Source organism: Melanotaenia boesemani, chromosome 11 (assembly GCF_017639745.1).
Source record: "Melanotaenia boesemani isolate fMelBoe1 chromosome 11, fMelBoe1.pri, whole genome shotgun sequence".
NCBI classification, from domain to species: domain Eukaryota; kingdom Metazoa; phylum Chordata; class Actinopteri; order Atheriniformes; family Melanotaeniidae; genus Melanotaenia; species Melanotaenia boesemani.
This window is the reverse complement of record NC_055692.1, coordinates 791,055-813,750: the sequence shown is the minus strand read 5'-3', so window position 1 is coordinate 813,750 and position 22,696 is coordinate 791,055.

Below are 22,696 nucleotides of genomic sequence, written 5' to 3'. Positions count from 1 at the left end.
TGGTCCAGGTCCAGGTAGAGGTCCTGGTCCAGGCAGAGGTCCAGGTAGAGGTCTTGGTCCAGGTAGAGATCCTGGTCCAGGTAGAGGTCCTGGTCCAGGTAGAGGTCCTGGTCCAGGTGGAGGTCCGGGTCCACGTAAAGGTCCGGGTCCAGGTAGAGATCCTGGTCCAGGTAGAGGTCCTAGTTCACATAGAGGTCCGGTTCCAGGTAGAGGTCCACGTCCAGGTAGAGGGCCAGGTCCAGGTAGACGTCCAGGTCCAGGTAGAGGTCCTGGTCCAGGTAGAGGTCCAGTAGCCTTTCCATTTGTTTTCTGAGAGAAATCCACAGTTAAAATGTGGGATTTGTTTATTTTGCACAGCAGAGGAGATTAAGATGGAATTTACTTCCTCATTTTCTGTGTTCAGGGTTGCTTGGAGGCTGGAGCTTATCCCAGCAATGAGCAGGTTCACCTGGACAGGTCGTCGGTCCGTCACAGGCCACAGAGAGACAAACAACCAGTCACACTCACTCCCAGGAAGAATTCAGAGACCAGTTAACCCAACATCATGTCTTTGGACGGTGGGAGGAAGCCGGAGAACCCGCAGAGAACCAATGCAAACACGGGGAGAACATGCTGAACCACCCCCAGCCAGTGCTCGAACCAGCGAGCTTCTTGCTGTGACGCCGTGGTGCTATCCACCACACCACAATGTTTATCATAAATATAATAGTAAATAATTATTTCTTTGACCAGAGAAAACCTGCATCGTGACGTCCCGACTCAACAGCTCAGTCATGTGACATGAGTCCAGCCAGCAGCAGCACCTCTGCAGCGATCGTCTGGACTTATAAAGTTTTAAAACAAAAATAAAATGAGTGTTTCAGATGGCCGGCTCAGCACGGGCCCCGGCCTTCTGGCTTGGTTGGATATTACTGATACTGGCTTGTAAACATGGATACTTTGGTTCCCCTCCTCTTTGCCGAATGAGCTGCTCCATTTCATCTGGACCAGTTAAGGTATATTCACTTCTTCTGGGTGCTTCATTCTCATGGAACCAGAGTTCTGGGAGCTGGAAAACACTTTGCATCATTTCATTAATGAGACGAGTGAGAACCGCAACAAACTGTCAGAATCGTCATAAATAAGGAGAATTAAGTCGTTTTTTTTTGGTGGATTTGGTTCACAGCTGTAAGCGCTGACATGACCAAAACCAGGTTCTCTCACAGAGAAACAACACAAAACACAAAAGAATTCCACAGACTGACCTTTTAACACCTGAATTTATTTACCATAATATAAAAAACAAAGCAAATACAGAAAATACTGAAATGTACAATTAAATATTTGAAAAATTAATAGCTGTCAATAAATAAAGACAAATAATTATTTAATAAAAAAAAATTAAAATATGAATCAGTAAAAGCAAACAGAGAAATAAAATAAATCAGTTTGATAAAGAAAAATAAATAAACAAAGGCCAGAAAGGGTTTCTCATTATGGGGATGCAATTTCCAAGCAGAGACCTAAAACACAGAAAAAGGGTTAAAATGTTAAAAGCATCCTTCCTCTCGGTGTCAGGAGGTTAAACTTGCTTTCAGACATCCTGCGCTGGTACAACGCCCACCTGTTGCTTCTGTCCTCCAGCTTACTTTCTTACTCCTGTAAATCTAGACCAGATCAGAACCGGCAGCAACGCTGCTTTCACAGCTTGTCTTTGAATGCACCACGCATCTGCTGGATGCCTCAGACCCGGGCGGTTAATCGTTACTGTACGGAGAACACAGCTAAGCCAATAGCTGCACCAACTGTATTCAAATTACAGTTATTGAGGTGCAGAGTGTGGATCAGCTCATCTACATAAATATAGTGTAAAATACGTGAAATCCTTGTAAAAATTCCCTCAAATATATTTCAAGTAGCAGAAAATAAATTGCATGCTGTATTTTTCTGTGACTTTCAGAATGGACTTGTCATTCTGTTAAGCTGAAGCAGGAGTATTTCCATGGTGATGGAGGGGACTGTGAAACGTGGACAATCTTATCAATGTATAAAATTGAATCTGTTCTCCTGACAATCAAACTGACTTGAATGTGCTAGAAAATGTGGCTTTGATGTTGCATGTAGCGTGTCTAAATGAGCCAAAGCAGGATTCCAGCTAAGTGGACAGAAGGAGAGTGTTACCTGATACCTGGAGCTCCTGTCTGATGGCCTTGAGCAGGGATTGGCTGACAGGCTGTGAATACAGCAGGTTCCACAACTATGACATCTTATTGTACCACAACAACAGTGTTTTGTGAGCCAAGTGTTGAATATCATAAGTTTTTATTGCTCTTCTTTCATGCAGATTCAGAAGGTTGGCAGATTCAATGGGCTCATGTGGTTTTCAGGGCTTTACACAGAATTTACTGCCTCCGGCTTTTGTGTTTCCTGCAGAGTGAAGAAAAGAAACTGGGAGGATGTTGTGTTAAAGAGCCTGTAGTACAAGCACACATTTCTAGAGGAGACAGGCTTTGAACACATTCATCTAGTCTCCTTCAGACTGGATTCCGCAAGTTTTCTGAATTCCAGGAGGTTAAATCAGGAACAAAATATAAAATTCTTTTCCTCACACATAAATAATCTTAGTGACCAAGATTCACCAGAGTTCCAGATTTTCCCATCAGAACACTTCAGTCTATCCCTGCAGGTTAACTGCTGGTTCCAAGAGGTTCTAAAGTAGAACAGGAGGCAGAACCTTCAGGTATCAGACCCTCTCTACCTTCAGATCATCTTCAAACTTTCCTTCCTGATTAATCTTATAGCAGGTCTGGCTTGGTGACACTGATCCATCCTTCAGTCCTGCTGCTAGAGGCTGAGGCTGCTGGGGGACGTCCCATGATGCACCGGGCTCCTCTCCGCTGGGGGACGTCCCATGATGCACCGGGCTCCTCTCCGCTGGGGGACGTCCCATGATGCACCGGGCTCCTCTCCGCTGGGGGACGTCCCATGATGCACCGGGCTCCTCTCTACTCTCTTCAGTCTCTATGTAGAAACATCGGACGTTGTTGTTCATTCTTGTGTTTCTCTTCTTTCAGCAGGAATCCCTGGATTAGCGTTCAGACGACTCCTGGGTTGATGAATAAACGTCATTTCTGATCATTGATTTTTGTTCATGTGTTTGGTTTTATTAATGAAATACTGAAACCATGTTACTGACCTGTTGCCAGGTAACCTGATTAATTGTCCAATTTAATCCAGGTGTTTCTGGTTTGTACCAGGTACTTTTCCAGCCTTTTGTTGCCCCTCTTCCAACTTTTTCCAGACGTGTTGCTGCATCAGATTCACTATCAGCTCATATTTTCATCACATGGTGAAACGTCTCAGTTTCATCCTCTGACATGTTGTTGATCTTCTACAGGGAATAAAATATGGATTGCTTCTGGCTGACCAGAGGATACATATAGATCTATGCAGGACTCACATCAACACAATAAGGAGCCTCAAAGTACCCCAACTCGTCCTCGTTTACCCGGACTCGTCCTCTTTTCTCTACACAGTCCAGGATGGTGCTCTATCTCAGCCTCCAACGTGTCTACATGGGATTGGTGATATATTTTTCACCTATTTATTATTGTTCTCCACTCTCTCAGACACTGAGCAACAGGAGAGGGAGGAAGAGGAGGAAGCTGCAGAGAAAGTATGCTAAACCCTCCCTCCTTTCGTCTTGGATTGGATTTGTACCTGTGGAGGATGTGAAGCCATTCTACCTTCCTGGTGAGATGGTCCAGCATCACTTCCTTCACAGTTTAACGCCCTAATAAGACAAGCTAAAGACCAGGTTCAGGTTTTGGCTTTGACAGCCTGGGGAAGAAGCTGGTCAGGACTTTTAGATCTGAGTGTCCAGGATTTAGTAAAGCTGGCAAATGCAGGAACATAAAGATAAATTCATGTATGAACTATAGAATAAGCTCCCATGTCCATCCTGGTGGTGATGCATGAAACTCTGAGCAGTTCTGCAGAAAGATGTTTTACTTCTTGTTTGACGTTACGTTAATGCTTTATAAACCACTCCCTCCTGGCTGCCCATATCCCATCTGCATTAAAAACTGCTGTCCTCAGACCTCTACTGCAAAAACCCACCCTGGATCCAGAAGTCATCACCAGCAGATGTGAGATATCCTTCCATGTTATGCTGATGACACACAACTCTACCTCCAAACAACCCCCACCTCCTCTGCTCTGCTGCCAACATCCACACTGACCACCTGCCTGGAGGAGATAGAGGCATGATTGAAGCTAAATTTCCTCCAGCTGAACAGTTCGAAAACAAAAGCCATTCTTTTTGGCACTGCACATCATCTCCGCTCCTCCACCATCACCAGCATCACCTTCTCTGGCCAAAACATCTCTGCCTTTCCACATCTGCCTCTAACTTGGATGTTAAAATGGACCCTCACCTTACTTTTGACACCCACATCAAACATCTCTGTAAGACCTCATTCTTACACCACAAGAACATCTTCAAACTTCGCCCAACACTCACCCTGGCAGATGAAGAGAAGCTCGTCTATGTGTTCATCTCCTCCAGACTAGGTTACTGTAATGCTCTTCTCATCGGGATCCCTGGCAAGCGCATCCAGAGACTGCAATACATTATTATTTTTATTATTAGGGTCCGAGCCATACAAAGTATGGCGAGACCCTATTGTTCCTGAAATGTTTATTATTATTTTTTTTCTTCTCCTAAGCACTTCGACCCCTAATTTGACCCCCTAAACACCCATGAAAAGTTGTGGAATTTGGCACTCAGATCAAGCCCGGTGAAAAATTCGATATTCTAAAGTCCGCATAGACTTCAATGCAAAATCGGCTCAACAGCGCCACCTAGAGTCACCAAAAATCCCCAAATGAATGGGGTCCGGAACGTCTACTTCGACGTAGGAAGACGAAACTCGGCACACATCTGTAACACCCCGAGTCGACCAAAAAAGTCAATAGAAGAGATGTTGACATGGCAACGGGGTGCCCGCCATCTTGGCGTGTGCGGCCATTTTTTGGCCATTTTTTGCACTTTACACACATCGTATTTGAGCAAACTAGTCTGAGGGGATTCGTGCGACCGACTCCAAACTTGGTGGGAACCTTCCTGACAAGTTGGGGACCAAACGCTATTCAAATCTTTGTAATAGCAGAAATCAGGTCACCGTGGCAACCGACGGAAAATGACCTTCTCGCCATTAAACACGGTTTGCTCATATCTCCACAGGAATAAATGGGAACTGCACCAAACTTGACAGGATTCATACACGTTGGGTCCTTAACGCATTACACCGCCTATTGTCATGGCGACATCGGGTGGCGGGGTCCAGGCAGCTCGGACCCGATGGATGCCGCTTGCGGCTTTAATTATTATTATTATTAAAAGGCCAAACATGGGACAGACCAACACTTTCTTCTCCACCGGACTGAAGGAGGACTGAATGAAACAGGATTGATTTCACACTTTACTTCATCTTTTGCCAAAAACAAGTTGTTTTATGTAGAAAATATAAATTCAGTAAAAACAAGTCAACAGTTTGGCGGAGAGTCAGGAAGTTGATCTTAACGGGTGGATGAAGCTCTGTAGAAGCCACATGTGTCCGAATCAAACCACATATTTTACTAACCAGATTAGTTCTGCCTGACTGTCACACTTTTTCCACATTTTCCTCATCAGATATTTTGGTTCCACATATTTGGAAAAGGTCTGTTGGGAGAAGATGCTGGATCCAGATGTTCTGGTTGGACCAATGATCACTGGATCAATGTATTGATGGAGGGATTATCTAACTTTGGAAAACTGATGCTGGACATGTGACCTTGTGAAGGAGGAAACTGCAGCAGAGTGGTGTGAGAGCTTGGGGGTGGAAGAGCCGTGTAACAGACATGATGATGGGAAGATTGTCCCTGGCACAGATTGAGCGGGTGGAGACAAAAGAGGGGTATCAGCTTCCATGGTGGCCAACATAAGTGTCCTGTTAGGAGGCACAGGGTGTGGCTGACGTCTGGATGGCATGCAAAGGGAGAGCTAGGAGCTCTCTGGAGGAGATGAATAAAGCAAGTGTTAAAAAGTTCATAAAGAGCTGGTTAGCGGGACTCCCTCTCTCATGTGACCACTGTGCAGAATGAAGAATGGTATCTGGGTGAAGGGAGGGCCTTTAGAAACAGGTGGTAAAAGGCTGCTCGCAGGGGGCGTCACATGCCTGGAACCAGAGTGAGTCTGTCTGAAAACAACTGGGAAAGTTTTCATGTTTACATACATACAATTTCTTCAGACCTGGGCTGTTTATCAATAAATAAAAAGGACAGTGCTGAGTACCCTTAACTAGTACAGTCATGACAGGTTGGACTCGGGGGATCTAAACGTCACTTGCACTCGCTTAATGACATCATCATCTAATCTGCATAATCAACCTGGTACATATAGTTTTAATGGATGCTGCCACGAAGAGGAATGTTGTGGGAGAGGCAAAAACAGAAAAAACACAACCTAGCAATGTTTAGACCAGCAAAACATAATAATGATAATAATAAAATCCATCCATCCATTATCTGCACTGCTTCATCCAGTGAAGGGTTGCGGGGCAGCTGGAGCCTATCTCAGCCTTTTAACAGGTGAGAGGCAGAGTACACCTGGACAGGTCGCCAGTCCAGTGCAGGGCCACAGAGAGACAAACATCCATCCACACTCACTCCTGGAGAGAATTTAGAGTCACCGGTTAACCTATCATGCATGTTAGTGGGAGGAAGCCAGAGTACCCAAAGAGAACCCACGCATACACAAAGAAAACACACAAACTCCACACAGAAAGGCCCCTGTTCGTACCGCCCCCCCAGCCAAGGCTCAAACCAGCGACCTTCCTGCTGTAAAATTCAATTTAAAAAAAGATTATTAATTACTTAATCAAAATTGTCATTGTGTTTTAGTTAGGTTCTATTAAGTGTAGTTTGTTTTATAAGTATTTTATAATTAGTCTGCAACAACATGTTACAGCACTTTTAACTTTTTAAATGTTTTCCTTTAATATCTGATGGTAACAGGATGGGATCAGCCAACAGCAGCTTTGGAGCTTTCAGCCTAACCCTAAACAGGTAATAATGTCCTGGTCTGAATGCTGCTGCTGCTGCTGATGATGATGATGATGATGCTGATGATGATGATGATGATGCTTCAACTGCTAGAACTGCTTCCTGGAACGGTTCTGTGGGATGTTCTGGTTCCTGGAACGGTTCTGTGGGATGTTCTGGTTCCTAGAACGGTTCTGCGGGATGTTCTGGTTCCTGGAACGGTTCTGCGGGATGTTCTGGTTCCTGGAACGGTTCTGCGGGATGTTCTGGTTCCTGGAACGGTTCTGTGGGATGTTCTGGTTCCTGGAACAGTTCTGCGGGATGTTCTGTTTCCTGGAACGGTTCTGTAGGAACTGTAAAAAGCTGTTGTAGGTTTATTGGCAACATTTTATTGGATGCTTTAAAGAGGATTATAGATGTGCTATAATTTACAATATCCAAAAACTTTAACAATTTAGACTGCAAAAACAAATTATGGTATGGTCCAAAAATCCAACCTTATGCATCATTCTCACTGCAAGTCTCTGTAATACAACCAGCGAATTTAATGTCCGATAAGTGTTCCCCAAGATATGGGAGGATCAAGGTGCAATATAAGATACAGAGTGAGTTCTTATCAAGGCATTGCTTAATTTTGCCTAAGATTGGACTGGACAGTGTCTATTATACAAGGAGGTAAAAATATCAATAAATTTATTGTAACTTCAGGATGGTGTTGTCCTGGCTGGAGGCCACACAGTCATGGTGAACAGGGTGTAGAGGATGGGACTGAGGACACACCCCTGTGGTGTACCAGTGTTAGTGATGATGCTGGCTGAAGTCCTGGTCCCGATCCTGACAGACTGAGGCCTGCCAGGCAGAAAGTCCTGGAGCCAGTCCCAGAGGATGGGGTGTAGTCCCAGGGAAAACCGTTTGTGGGTGAGCTGGTGAGGGATGACCGTATTGAATGTCGAGCTGTGGTCAATAAAGAGCATCCAGATGTAGGAGGCTTTATCCTCCAGGTGTGAGAGGGAGATGTGCAGGGCTGCAGTAGTGTCTGAGGTGGACCTGTTGGACCGGTAGGCCTACTGCTGGGGTCCAGTGTGTCTGGTAGGCAGCTCTGAATGTGGGTCAGCACAACTCGCTCAAAGCACTTCATAATGACTGGAGTGGGTGCTACTGGCCTGTAGTCATTCAGGCAGCAGGGGGGCTCTTTTGGGGGGACCACGGTAGTGGTCTTAAAGCAGGATGGACCAGTTCTCTGGTTGAGGGACAGATTGAATATGGAGGTGAGAAAGTCAGCCAGCTCGGTGGAACATGCTCTGAGAGCTCGTCCAGGGATGCTGTCTGGCCCTGCTGAATTGTGGGGGTTGATCCTCCTCAGAGCTTTGTTACCTGGTCTGGTGAGACGACTGTAAGGGGGAGGGGGTGCTGCTGTCCAGGTGTCTGAGAGCCTCCTCTCTGTGTGGGCCTGTGTCTGGGCTCAGCAGTGGAGTCGAAGCATCCAGCTTCTCTCTGCCTGCCTCTCGGCTGCTCTGATGGCCTTCCTCAGTCCGTACGTTGCAGCTTTGTATTTGGTCTCATTGCCAGGTGTAAATGCAGTGGAGCGAGCATGCAGCATACATACCTGACTGTTTATCCAGGGCTTCTGGTTGGAGAACTTCTGGACTTGTATGGTGGGCACGATGATATCCACACAAGTGCTGTGGTACCCAGTCCCATAGTCACATAATCCTGTACACTGACAAAAGAGTCCTTCAGACTGGCTGCAGCTTTTAACACCTCCCAATCTGTAGTAGCAAACAGTCCTGCAGTGTGTCCTTAGTCTCAGGTGTCCAGAGCTTCACCTGTTTGCTGAGTGGACTTGATTGTTTGAGTCTTTGTCTGTACGCCGGGTACAGGAACAGAGAGATATGGTCTGAATGTCCGAATTGGTGGTGGGGTGCAGCCCTGCATGCTCCCTTTATATTGGTCTACACATGATCCAAAGTGTTCTTATCCCGGGTGGGAATGTCTACGTGCTCGTGGGAAGTACACTCCGTGTCTGTAGTTGAACGGTGGAATCTGGGATGTTGTGTGAGAGCAAGTTTTCAGTGAAAGTTAGAGCACAGCATTCTCTTGTTTCCCACTGTGCTGTAATCCCGGCATGTAGCTCGTCTAGTTTGTTCTCCAGAGACTGCACATTAGCCAACAAGAGGCTGGGTATCGGTGGTCGGCTAGCACAGGCTTTAAGCCTAGCGTAGAGCCCTCCCCTCTTGCCTCTCTTGCAGGGCCGTCTCCAAAGCGCTGTGCTTGGGTCAGCTGGCTCACCTGAGGTCGCTGCCCCGGTGTCTTCCTGGTGGGGGTGGCAGTGGTCATGGGAGCGCACAATGAGTTTTAGGTCTGTTGATATACATCCACTAAACACCGTGCTGTGAGAGTTGCCAATGTCCAGCAATGCCTGTCTGTTGTATGCATAGACTGTATATAAACGATGGACGGAGACTCCATGACACCCGTCACCCGTAGGTTTTTAAAAAGCTGAATTGAAGCTTATTGGGTGGTTCCCACCGTCGCCATCTTGGTAGTGTCACGCGTGTCGTTATTCCCGGAAAATCCAAAAATGGGCAAAGAAGTGGAGCTGAGAGGGGAATTGTGAAGGTGGGGGTGGATGATTGACACCCATCAAACTCTGAGCTGCCTGTAGCTAAGAGCTAACCGAGCTAAACCGGAGCTAATGGTAGCTAACCAGTTAATGGAGGTTGGCGGGCTAAAGCTAAGGCGCTCTGTTAGCCGACTAAAAAAAGCGGGTGTGTTACACTCTCCCTTTTGCTGCTGATAATGGATACCTGTCAATCAAAAGGACACGCCCCTAATTATGCCAAATTTCAAGATTAAATAACATCCAAACGGATGAATTAGAAAAAAATCCCCCCCCTCACAGTTGTCATGAAGGTATGCCTGATGCAGCTCTAAGTTTGGGGGATGGAAATTTGGATGATTCCAGACGTTTTTCCTTTGCCTGATCTAAAAATAAGTCAGAAACACAGTTTGTTAATCTTGATTTCTCTCAGTGTTTCTTAAACCAGAAAATTTTGTGGAATGTCTTTTCTACTAAATATAACACCAGAATAACAGTCCTCTAGGATTTTCACCAGAGGTTGTAATTCCAGACAGGTGACTGCTGTTTCACCAGGAAGTTTCTCAGTATGGACTGCTGCTTCTTCCTGGATAATTAAATACAAGCTAAATTTATTTCATTTTAAAAAGTCTAATCTTACTAGAGTATGGAATCTTTAACAGTCTCCTCTTCTCACCTTCAATTTAAACGAATAAATCGCCAATCAGCCTTTCCAGTAATAATCGGAGCATAAGCTATTATATAGATATAATATAATATATAATATATATATATAATAGAGTTATTTTATCACCTCCATTATTTCTCTTCTGGTGCTTCTTTTTTCCAGTCGCTGCCTGAAATCTGTTAAAAAAACAAACAAACATAAAAAAAAAAAATTCTTACCTTTATACATCTTTACTTTCAGTCATTTATTCCAAACATAGTTTCTGATTGGTCTGTCTGCTCCTGACTGGATTTCCATCTGAGATGGGATGTGTTATGAGGGAAGCGATGTTTTAATCAGTTTTAATTGTTTTTAATTATTTTCTGAAAATGTATTATTTATATGAACTTCCCTTTGCTGCTGCCTCCTGGCCACATCAACACTGCACATAAGAATTATGATTGGATAGACGTAAAAGCACGACCTGAAAGCGTGACCTGAGAGCGCGAAGCAAGAGTTTGATGTAAGAGCAACGCTGGACGTGACGCGACGTTGGCAGTCATCACGTCCAGCGTGTTGGGTGGAGATGAACTTTGCTGTCGTTTGTCACCATACATGAGTTGAGCCCATTAGTCCTCCGCCGACTTACCTGGTTAAATTGAGGTATAGATAATAAATAAAACAAGTGTTGTTCAGGTTTATTATCTCAACATGTATTTCATGTATTTATTTTTAAACTCTTCAATACAAGAAGTTTTCTTCTCACGAGGAGATGGTTACCTCTCCTCAGGCTCGGCTCCGGTCTAATCGATGACCAGATGGTGTAGAAAGACGTAAGGATAATTTCTCATTGTTTGGTGGCATTTGCATCCCATAGAAAGGTGAGTTTGTTGAGGTAGAAACTGAGAGGTTGGGATCATTTTAGATGTCATCACTGTTTACTGTTAAAATGTATGGAAAGGTCTGGAGTCTCTTAGCTTTTACTGGGCCTCTGGACAATTAATGCAATGTTCTTGTTCTGCAAATAGAGGAGAGCTGTCATCTCTTGCATAGATCTCTGAGCACTGTTTAGCTTCTGAATGGGAACTAGGCCCTCAGTGATTGCTGTGAAAGCTGAGCTCAGCGTCCCTCTTGAAAAGACAAATGCAGAGTAAAAGAGAGGATTTACCCCCACAGAACAAAGGAAACCACAAAATCACTTCTGTTTTTCAGAGGCTTCTTTTGATGAGAATGCCCAAGCCAGATCCTCAAAATAGAAAGTTAACAGCTCATGTCATTCAGCTGCTGACAAGCAGATGATAACAGGCTCTGTGTTGTATCTGAATCCCTAAACAGGCTCCTGAACAGGGACAGCATTTATGGAAGAAGGGGGTCCTAGAAGCTACTAAGTGGTTGCTATCTGCTTTGGAGAGCAGGCTCTCAGTGCACTCTGACACATGCTGATACATGCACTTCAGTGACAAAGCCCAGACATGTGGCTTTGCTCGCTGGACTGAATGGTGGAGAGCGGAGAGCCTGCAAGCATAATTACCTGCTCAGTATGTCGCTACAAGTTCAACTTAGTGTAAAACTGAACTGCTTCTGTGTTTAATTTCCCCTCAAAACGATGAAAACCTGAAGCAAAATCCTCATAATGAACAGTGCAATTAATTAAACAACCACATTTCTTCCTGAGGGAACCAACACAGTTCCTTTTTTTTCTTTTCTACTTTGTGCTGTCCAGCACGGTGGCGGCAGAATGATGGTCTGGCTGCTGTGTTGTACCAAACAAATTTGCTTTGCCAAGAGAAGCTTTATGGGTATAATGCTTCTCTTGGCAAAGCAATAGCAATAAATATATTTATTTAAATATATTGTTTTATCTTGTTTATTTGGATTTATGGAATCTATTTAATCTTGCTGGACCTGACCAGAGAGGACAGAAAAAAGGAGAATAATGACAACAAGTAAACAGGAAAGTGGAAAAAAGAAAGAGGAAACAAAGATCCAGCAGATAGAAGCAACGAGCTTCAGTCCAACCTAACAGCAGACAAGCAGCTGCTACACCTGTACAGAAACATAACAGAGAATTTCCTACAGCTTTTACAGGTAAACTAAGCAGACAATCATCAGGAGTTCCTGAAAAATAACCAAGACAGCAACAACAACATGTATCACAACAACAACCAAAGAACCAGAAACACACACACCTGAACCAAAGCATCTCTTAGTGTATAAACACACTGGACACCTCAGTGCTGAGTCAGCATGCAGAGGATGAGGAAGGAGGAGGATCAGAGATGAGGCCACGCCCCCACAGAGACACAGAGTCACCCCCACAGTGGAGCAGTCCAGATCCCCACCCCGGAAAACCACAAGGGACCCACAGCCAGAACCAACACAGTTCTAACTCAGAGTCCATAGCTGTTTCCTAACAGTTGGCTAATGTGGGGACAAGGAAGAAAGATCTTACACCACACAAAGATGCAGGACGGACATTTACAGCACTTTTTCCTCTAGAGTGGAAGCAACAGACCAGAGCAGATGGTGCTTATATCTACAAAACACACTTGGTTTAGGGGCCTTTTGGGCTCAGCGGTTGCTGCTTTTTCTGCTATCTTACTTTTTCATTTGTTATCTTTTTCCAAATCATTGCCAACAACTTCTCATGTGTATTCACTGAGGATCATGGTAGAGTAGCACTGGACAGTGTGCGCTGGTGGACTGATTCATTTAAGAGAAGATACCTTGTGGATTTGGTTTTGGGCTAGGGTTAGGGTTAGGAGCTAGAATTTACTCAAGGTGGATGGTTTGAAAGTCACTTTAACATCTGTGACTACAGATACAATTAAACCCCTCCAATTAGGGCTGAAAGGATTACTCAAATAATTCAAGCAATTTGATAGCTAAAATTACTCGAGGTGAATGATCTGGCTTAAGTATTCGTTAAATTCATTATTACATTTTTTGGGCACCTGCCTGGATGGGTATTTCTGTTACACAACCCACTTAGCTTAAGCTGCTAAAGTAACCAAAATGTTGAAGGATGGCCAACAGAAACGAAAACAGGAAAGTAAAGGAAGAAAAAGTATGGGACCACTACACCAAGAAAAAACAGTCATCCTCTCTGCTCACCACAGCTCATACAAAGCCTCAAAACCCCACCCAGACTCCAGCTTTTCAGACAGCACCTGCCCAGTCATTTCAGACTGATGAGATGGAGCAAATCACAGCAAGGTGGAAAGAACTACACGGTTTAACCTGATTCCTCAAACCCTGTCCTGCTCACTGCTGCTTCAGATCCCAGGTTTAGGAAACTGAGGTTTCTTCCTCCTCCTGATGATTTTACGGTACAAACAGTGCAGACCATGGCTCTAGCTGTCAAACAGAAAACAGGGCAGAGCAATGAAAACGAGGCTCCCAGCACAGCACCAGACCTGCAAGCCAGAACCAGCTGCATCGTTTATTGACATCCTATACGGAGTCCAGCACCAGGGATAAAGAAGACAAAGAGCAGCAGCTGGAACTTTTCAGAAGGAGGTCTTGGTGTATGTTGTAGAGTCTTGTCCAGGAAGGAGGGTCCACTGCCACGGTGGAAGGTCAGTGCAGACATTATCCCACCCTGGCAAAGCTGCATGGCATCCCTGCGTCACCTGATGAAAGCTGGTCTGATCTGAAGGAAAAATTTAAGAGAAATTCTAACTGGAAAAATGAAGAACATTAAAATTGAATGAGCACGATGCATTGGAAAGCTTTACGGTTTACGGACAGAATAAAGTTTACAGAGGAAATGACGTTTACTGAGGGAATGTCGTTTAGAGAGGGAATTAGGTTTACAGAAGAAATAAAGTTTGCAGAGGAAATAAAGTTTGCAGAGGAAATGAGGTTTACAGAGAGAAGAAAGTTTACACAGGAAATTAAGTTTGCAGAAGAAACAAATTTTCCACTTCTTTGACTGGTTTACCACAGGATTATGTGTCTCTAAGAACTAAACTAAATTGTAAAAGAAGTATTTGTTATCGCCATCACCTCTAAATCTATCATTGTATAAAAGGTATAAAAACAAATACAAACACCTTCCAAGTACCTGGTACTAGAAAGTGGACCTGATGAAGAGGATGGTTGGTGTAGATGTGTATATGTTACAGGTCTATACAAAAACTTTTATTAATGTGATATGTTTTAATATTTCATTGTGAGAAATCTGTTCAGGGTAAAAACCAACATGAACTTTGTGCCGACTGTCTGCTGTTACGGTAAAAGACAACAACGGCTGAGTGTCGGCCTCATACAATCAACTGATAAGAACTGGAACTACTCCATTACATAACCAAATAAAAGACATAACAGGCAAAAATCATTGACCCAGCTGTTTACAGGTGGTGGTGTTACAGTGGTTCACATCTGCTGTTATGATCAACAACACTCGACTACATGAGCAGGATGATTTGAAAGCTGAATGGGTTCTAGTGACGCTCTGTACATAATCATACTTGAACTCTATAATGACAAAAACTGGGTGGAGGGGGTTCTATTTTATAAACTACTTGAAAATGGTGATTTAAAAAAACAAACAGCAATCTTCATTTAAAAGCTCTCAGGTTGCCATTACCAGAACAACTGACAACTTTGTGGTTGCTTCCAGTCAACAGGAAGTCTGGGACCTCTGATCGTGGATGGTGGGCTTCAGTGGGTTGTAGGTGTTACACTTCCACTTCCCGACATCTCCTGACAATGTTAGCTAAGGTGTTGGAAATGCTACTCTGAGACTATCAACCACAGGGCCAGAGCCCATGCTTGGGCCTCCAACACTTTCTAAAGGGTCACAAAAAAACAAAAAAAAGGAAGTCAACAACACCTGATATTCTCTGGGGCGCCGAAAAGGGGGGGTAAAGGGGAAGGATTCATGGGGCCCATGAGTGACAGGGGGCCCAGAAGCGCCCTTAATGCAACTGTAATACTGACAAAATTATCTGATACCTAATGATAAACTTACAATCATGCAAACAATTTAGTCCCAATGCAACGGTGTCACTAAGTTTATTTGTTTTGGAAACATTTCTGAACACCCACCCCCCCTCTATATTTCCCTTAAATGGTTCAGTCCACCTGCTCCTTCAGCTGGAAGCAGCAACAGACAGGCCCCTCACTCTGACAGAAAATGTTCATTCAGAGGCTTCTTCAGTTCATTCCATCAGCTTCTGGAACAACTTGGACTGTCAGTTCATAATTAACTATTTTTCATTTAAAACAAAAGAGTAGCACATTACAGTCTCCCTTAGGGATAAAAAGTTTATTTCATGCAAACTTTAACTTTCTTCTTACTAGCCAATAATTAAATCAGACAGCTGATTAATCAACATTTCTAATTGATAATTAGCAAAACTGCACTATAGATCTGCAGAAGACAGGAGAGGATCGGACTGTGGAAATGATAAAAGAAAGCCACCTGTTAGAGCATCTGCTATAAAAATGAAAGATTTGCACACAATCATTACACCACTTGTTTATATAAATTTGGAATTTTAAAAAAGAATTTAAAGGAAATATTTTCATCTTGTTATCAGAAGGATGACTAATAAAACTTTACTTTCCACTTTAGGCTTGATTTCCTTACTGTTGCAGCTGTTTCAAGCTGTCATGAACAAGATTACGCAGACACGAACAGAGGAGTTCAGCCTTGTTTAGACCTGGACATGATGGTGAAGCCACTTCCTGTCAGACTTTCCACCAATCAGAGAGCTTAGATTGACGGTAACATCCAATCGGGAGCAGCCAAAGATCAACCAGTGAGCAGAAAGTTCTATGTGTGTGTGAAAAGAAGAAAAATAATGCTCCTCTATGGCTGGAATAAAGCCAAGAAGACGTTTCTGATGCACGGTGGCGCCACAAAGCAGCTGAGCTGGAGTTGGTTTAGTGAGGATAGCAGGTAAATAGTAGCAGGAATAACTGGAAATGAGGAAAAAGTGGAAACATGGAAATAGTTTCTGTTGTGTGTTTGTTTCAATAACAATATTTTTTCTCCTGAAAGCCAAGACTTGAGAGAACGATGAGATGAGAAAAGGTTTGGTCACTGTTGATCTGTGTGTTATTTCTACAAGGTTCTGTTAGTAATAAATTCTGCTTCCTTCTTCTGGTCGACCTTTATGCTGCTACATCTATTCATACATTCATTCTACATCATTTTACCTCCCAGTCTGACAGCTGCTACCCACTGGTTTATACTGGGATTAAAAGCTGTTACACACTGGTTTATATTGGGATTAAAAGCTGCTACAGACTGGTTTATACTGGAATTAAAAGCTGCTACAGACTGGTTTATACTGGAACTAAAAGCTGCTACAGACTGGTTTATACTGGGATTAAAAGCGATTACAGACTGGTTTATACTGGGATTAAAAGCGGTTATAGACTGGTTTATACTGGGATTAAAAGCTGCTACAGACTGGTTTATACTGGGATTAAAAGCGGTTACAGACTGGTTTATACTGGGATTAAAAGCTGTTACAGACTGGTTTATACTGGGATTAAAAGCTGTTACAGACTGGTTTATACTGGGATTAAAAGCTTCAGACTGGTTTATACTGGGATTAAAAGCTGCTACAGATTGGTTTATACTGGGATTAAAAGCTGCTACAGACTGGTTTATAGTGGGATTAAAGCTGCTACAGACTGGTTTATACTGGGATTAAAAGCTGTTACAGACTGGTTTATACTGGGATTAAAAGCTGCTACTGACTGGTTTATACTGGGATAAAAGCTGTTACAGACTGGTTTATACTGGGATTAAAAGCTGTTACGTACTGCTTTATAGTTGGATTAAAAGCAGCTACAGACTGGTTTATACTGGGATTAAAAGCTACTAAAGACTGGTTTATACTGGGATTAAAAGCCTCTACTGACTGGTTTATACTGGGATTAAAAGCTGTTACAGACTGGTTTATACTGGGATTAAAAGCTGTTACATACTGGTTTATACTGGTATAAAAACTGTTACAGACTGGTTTATACTGGGATTAAAAGCGGTTATAGACTGGTTTATACTGGGATTAAAAGCTGCTACAGACTGGTTTATACTGGGATTAAAAGCGGTTACAGACTGGTTTATACTGGGATTAAAAGCTGTTACAGACTGGTTTATACTGGGATTAAAAGCTGTTACAGACTGGTTTATACTGGGATTAAAAGCTTCAGACTGGTTTATACTGGGATTAAAAGCTGCTACAGAATGGTTTATACTGGGATTAAAAGCTGCTACAGACTGGTTTATAGTGGGATTAAAGCTGCTACAGACTGGTTTATACTGGGATTAAAAGCTGTTACAGACTGGTTTATACTGGGATTAAAAGCTGCTACTGACTGGTTTATACTGGGATAAAAGCTGTTACAGACTGGTTTATACTGGGATTAAAAGCTGTTATGTACTGCTTTATAGTTGGATTAAAAGCAGCTACAGACTGGTTTATACTGGGATTAAAAGCTACTAAAGACTGGTTTATACTGGGATTAAAAGCTGCTACAGACTGGTTTATACTGGGATTAAAAGCTGCTACAGACTGGTTTATACTGGGATTAAAAGCTGTTACAGACTGGTTTATACTGGGATTAAAAGCTGTTACATACTGGTTTATACTGGTATAAAAACTGTTACAGACTGGTTTATACTGGGATTAAAAGCTGTTACGTACTGCTTTATAGTTGGATTAAAAGCAGCTACAGACTGGTTTATACTGGGATTAAAAGCTGCTACAGACTGGTTTATACTGGGATTAAAAGCTGCTACATACTGGTTTATACTGGGATTAAAAGCTGCTACAGACTGGTTTATACTGGGATTAAAAGCTGCTACAGACTGGTTTATACTGGGATAAAAGCTGGCACAGACTGGTTTATACTGGGATTAAAAGCTGCTACAGACTGGTTTATACTGGGATTAAAAGCTGCTACAGACTGGTTTATACTGGGATTAAAGCTGCTACAGACTGGTTTAAACTGGGATTAAAAGCCGCTACAGACTGATTGATACTGGGATTAAAAGCTGCTACAGACTGGTTTTTACTGGGGTTAAAAGCCACTACAGACTGGTTTTTACTGGGATTAAAAGCTGCTACAGACTGGTTTATACTGGGATTAAAAGCTGCTACAGACTGGTTTATACTGGGATTAAAAGCTGCTACAGACTGGTTTATACTGGGATTAAAGCTGCTACAGACTGGTTTAAACTGGGATTAAAAGCCGCTACAGACTGATTGATACTGGGATTAAAAGCTGCTACAGACTGGTTTTTACTGGGGTTAAAAGCCGCTACACACTGATTGATACTGGGATTAAAAGCTGCTACAGACTGGTTTTTACTGGGGTTAAAAGCCACTACAGACTGGTTTTTACTGGGATTAAAAGCCGCTACAGACTGGTTTATACTGGGGTTAAAAGCTGCTTCTGACTGGTTTATACTGGGATGAAAGCTGCTACAGACTGGTTTATACTGGTTAAAAGCTGTTACAGAGTGGTTTATACTGGGATTAAAAGCTGCTACATACTGGTTTATACTGGTATAAAAACTGTTACAGACTGGTTTATACTGGGATTAAAAGCTGTTACGTACTGGTTTATAGTGGGATTAAAAGCAGCTACAGACTGGTTTATACTGGGATTAAAAGCTGCTACAGACTGGTTTATACTGGGGTTAAAAGCTGCTACACACTGGTTTATACTGGGATTAAAAGCTGCTACACACTGGTTTATACTGGCATTAAAAGCTGCTACACGCTGGTTTATACTGGGATTAAAAGCTGTTACAGACTGGTTTATACTGGGATTAAAAGCCGCTACAGACTGGTTTATACTGGGTTTAAAAGCTGCTACAGACTGGTTTATACTAGGATTAAAAGCTGCTACAGAGTGGTTTATACTAGGTTTAAAAGCTGCTACAGAGTGGTTTTTACTGGGATTAAAAGCTGCTACAGACTGGTTTATACTGGTATAAAAGCTGTTACAGACTGGTTTCTACTGGGATTAAAAGCTGCTACTGACTGGTTTATACTGGGATTAAAAGCTGCTACATACTGGTTTATACTGGGATTAAAAGCTGTTACAGAGTGGTTTTTACTGGGATTAAAAGCTGCTACAGACTGGTTTATACTGGTATAAAAGCTGTTACAGACTGGTTTCTACTGGGATTAAAAGCTGCTACTGACTGGTTTATACTGGGATAAAAGCTGTTACGGACTGGTTTATACTGGGATTAAAAGCCGCCACTGACTGGTTTATACTGGGGTTAAAAGCTGCTACTGACTGGTTTATACTGGGGTTAAACGCTGCTACTGACTTGTTTATAATGGGATTAAAAGCTGCTACATACTGGTTTTTACTGGGATTAAAAGCTGCTACAGACTGGTTTATACTGGGATTAAAAGCTGCTACAGACTGGTTTATACTGGGATTAAAAGCTGCTACATACTGGTTTATACTGGGATTAAAAGCTGCTACAGACTGGTTTATACTGGGATTAAAAGCTGCTACAGACTAGTTTATACTGGGATTAAAGCTGCTTCAGTCTGGTTTATACTGGTTAAAAAGCTGTTACAGAGTGGTTTATTCTGGGATTAAAAGCTGCTACACACTGGTTCATGCTGGTATGAAAACTGTTACAGACCGGTTTATACTGGGATTAAAAGCTGTTACGTACTGGTTTATACTGGGATTAAAAGCCTCTACTGACTGGTTTATACTGGGATTAAAAGCTGCTACAGACTGGTTTATACTGGGATTAAAAGCTGCTACAGACTGGTTTATACTGGGATTAAAAGCTGCTACAGACTGGTTTATACTGGGATTAAAGCTGCTACAGACTGGTTTATACTGGCATTAAAAGTCGCTACAGACTGATTCAAACTGGGATTAAAAGCTGCTACAGACTGGTTTTTACTGGGGTTAAAAGCCGCTACAGACTGGTTTTTACTGGGATTAAAAGCTGCTACTGACTGGTTTATACTGGGATTAAAGCTGCTACAGACTGGTTTATACTGGCATTAAAAGCCGCTACAGACTGATTCAAACTGGGATTAAAAGCTGCTACAGACTGGTTTTTACTGGGGTTAAAAGCCGCTACAGACTGGTTTATACTGGGATTAAAAGCTGCTACAGACTGGTTTATAATGGGATTAAAAGCTGCTACATACTGGTTTATACTGGGATTAAAAGGTGCTACAGACTGGTTTATACTGGGATTAAAGCTGCTACACACTGGTTTATACTGGGATTAAAAGCCGCTACAGACTGATTGATACTGGGATTAAAAGCTGCTACAGACTGGTTTTTACTAGGATTAAAAGCTGCTACAGACTGGTTTATACTAGGATTAAAAGCTGCTACAGACTGGTTTATACTGGGATTAAAAGCCGCTACATACTGGTTTATACTGGGATTAAAAGCTGTTACAGACTGGTTTTTACTGGGATTAAAAGCTGCTACAGACTGGTTTATACTGGGATTAAAAGCTGCTACAGACTGGTTTATACTGGGATTAAAAGCTGCTACAGACTGGTTTATACTGGGATTAAAGCTGCTACAGACTGGTTTATACTGGCATTAAAAGCCGCTACAGACTGATTCAAACTGGGATTAAAAGCTGCTACAGACTGGTTTTTACTGGGGTTAAAAGCCGCTACAGACTGGTTTATACTGGGATTAAAAGCTGCTACAGACTGGTTTATAATGGGATTAAAAGCTGCTACATACTGGTTTATACTGGGATTAAAAGGTGCTACAGACTGGTTTATACTGGGATTAAAGCTGCTACAGACTCGTTTATACTGGGATTAAAAGCCGCTACAGACTGATTGATACTGGGATTAAAAGCTGCTACAGACTGGTTTTTACTAGGATTAAAAGCTGCTACTGACTGGTTTATACTGGGATAAAAGCTGTTACAGACTGGTTTATACTGGGATTAAAAGCTGTTACGTACTGCTTTATAGTTGGATTAAAAGCAGCTACAGACTGGTTTATACTGGGATTAAAAGCTGCTACAGACTGGTTTATACTGGGATTAAAAGCTGCTACAGACTGGTTTATACTGGGATTAAAAGCTGTTATAGACTGGTTTATACTGGGATTAAAAGCTGTTACATACTGGTTTATACTGGTATAAAAACTGTTACAGACTGGTTTATACTGGGATTAAAAGCTGTTACGTACTGCTTTATAGTTGGATTAAAAGCAGCTACAGACTGGTTTATACTGGGATTAAAAGCTACTAAAGACTGGTTTATACTGGGATTAAAAGCCTCTACTGACTGGTTTATACTGGGATTAAAAGCTGCTACAGACTGGTTTATACTGGGATTAAAAGCTGCTACAGACTGGTTTATACTGGGATAAAAGCTGGCACAGACTGGTTTATACTGGGATTAAAAGCTGCTACAGACTGGTTTATACTGGGATTAAAAGCTGCTACAGACTGGTTTATACTGGGATTAAAGCTGCTACAGACTGGTTTAAACTGGGATTAAAAGCCGCTACAGACTGATTGATACTGGGATTAAAAGCTGCTACAGACTGGTTTTTACTGGGGTTAAAAGCCACTACAGACTGGTTTTTACTGGGATTAAAAGCTGCTACAGGCTGGTTTATAGTGGTATAAAAGCTGTTACAGACTGGTTTATACTGGGGTTAAAAGCTGCTACTGACTGGTTTATACTGGGATGAAAGCTGCTACAGACTGGTTTATACTGGTTAAAAGCTGTTACAGAGTGGTTTATACTGGGATTAAAAGCTGCTACATACTGGTTTATACTGGTATAAAAACTGTTACAGACTGGTTTATACTGGGATTAAAAGCTGTTACGTACTGGTTTATAGTGGGATTGAAAGCAGCTACAGACTGGTTTATACTGGGATTAAAAGCTACTAAAGACTGGTTTATACTGGGATTAAAAGCCTCTACTGACTGGTTTATACTGGGATTAAAAGCTGCTACAGACTGGTTTATACTAGGATTAAAAGCTGCTACAGACTGGTTTATACTGGGATTAAAAGCCGCTACATACTGGTTTATACTGGGATTAAAAGCTGTTACAGACTGGTTTTCACTGGGATTAAAAGCTGCTACAGACTGGTTTATACTGGGATTAAAAGCTGCTACAGACTGGTTTATACTGGGATTAAAAGCTGCTACAGACTGGTTTATACTGGGATTAAAGCTGCTACAGACTGGTTTATACTGGCATTAAAAGCCGCTACAGACTGATTCAAACTGGGATTAAAAGCTGCTACAGACTGGTTTTTACTGGGGTTAAAAGCCGCTACAGACTGGTTTATACTGGGATTAAAAGCTGCTACAGACTGGTTTATAATGGGATTAAAAGCTGCTACATACTGGTTTATACTGGGATTAAAAGGTGCTA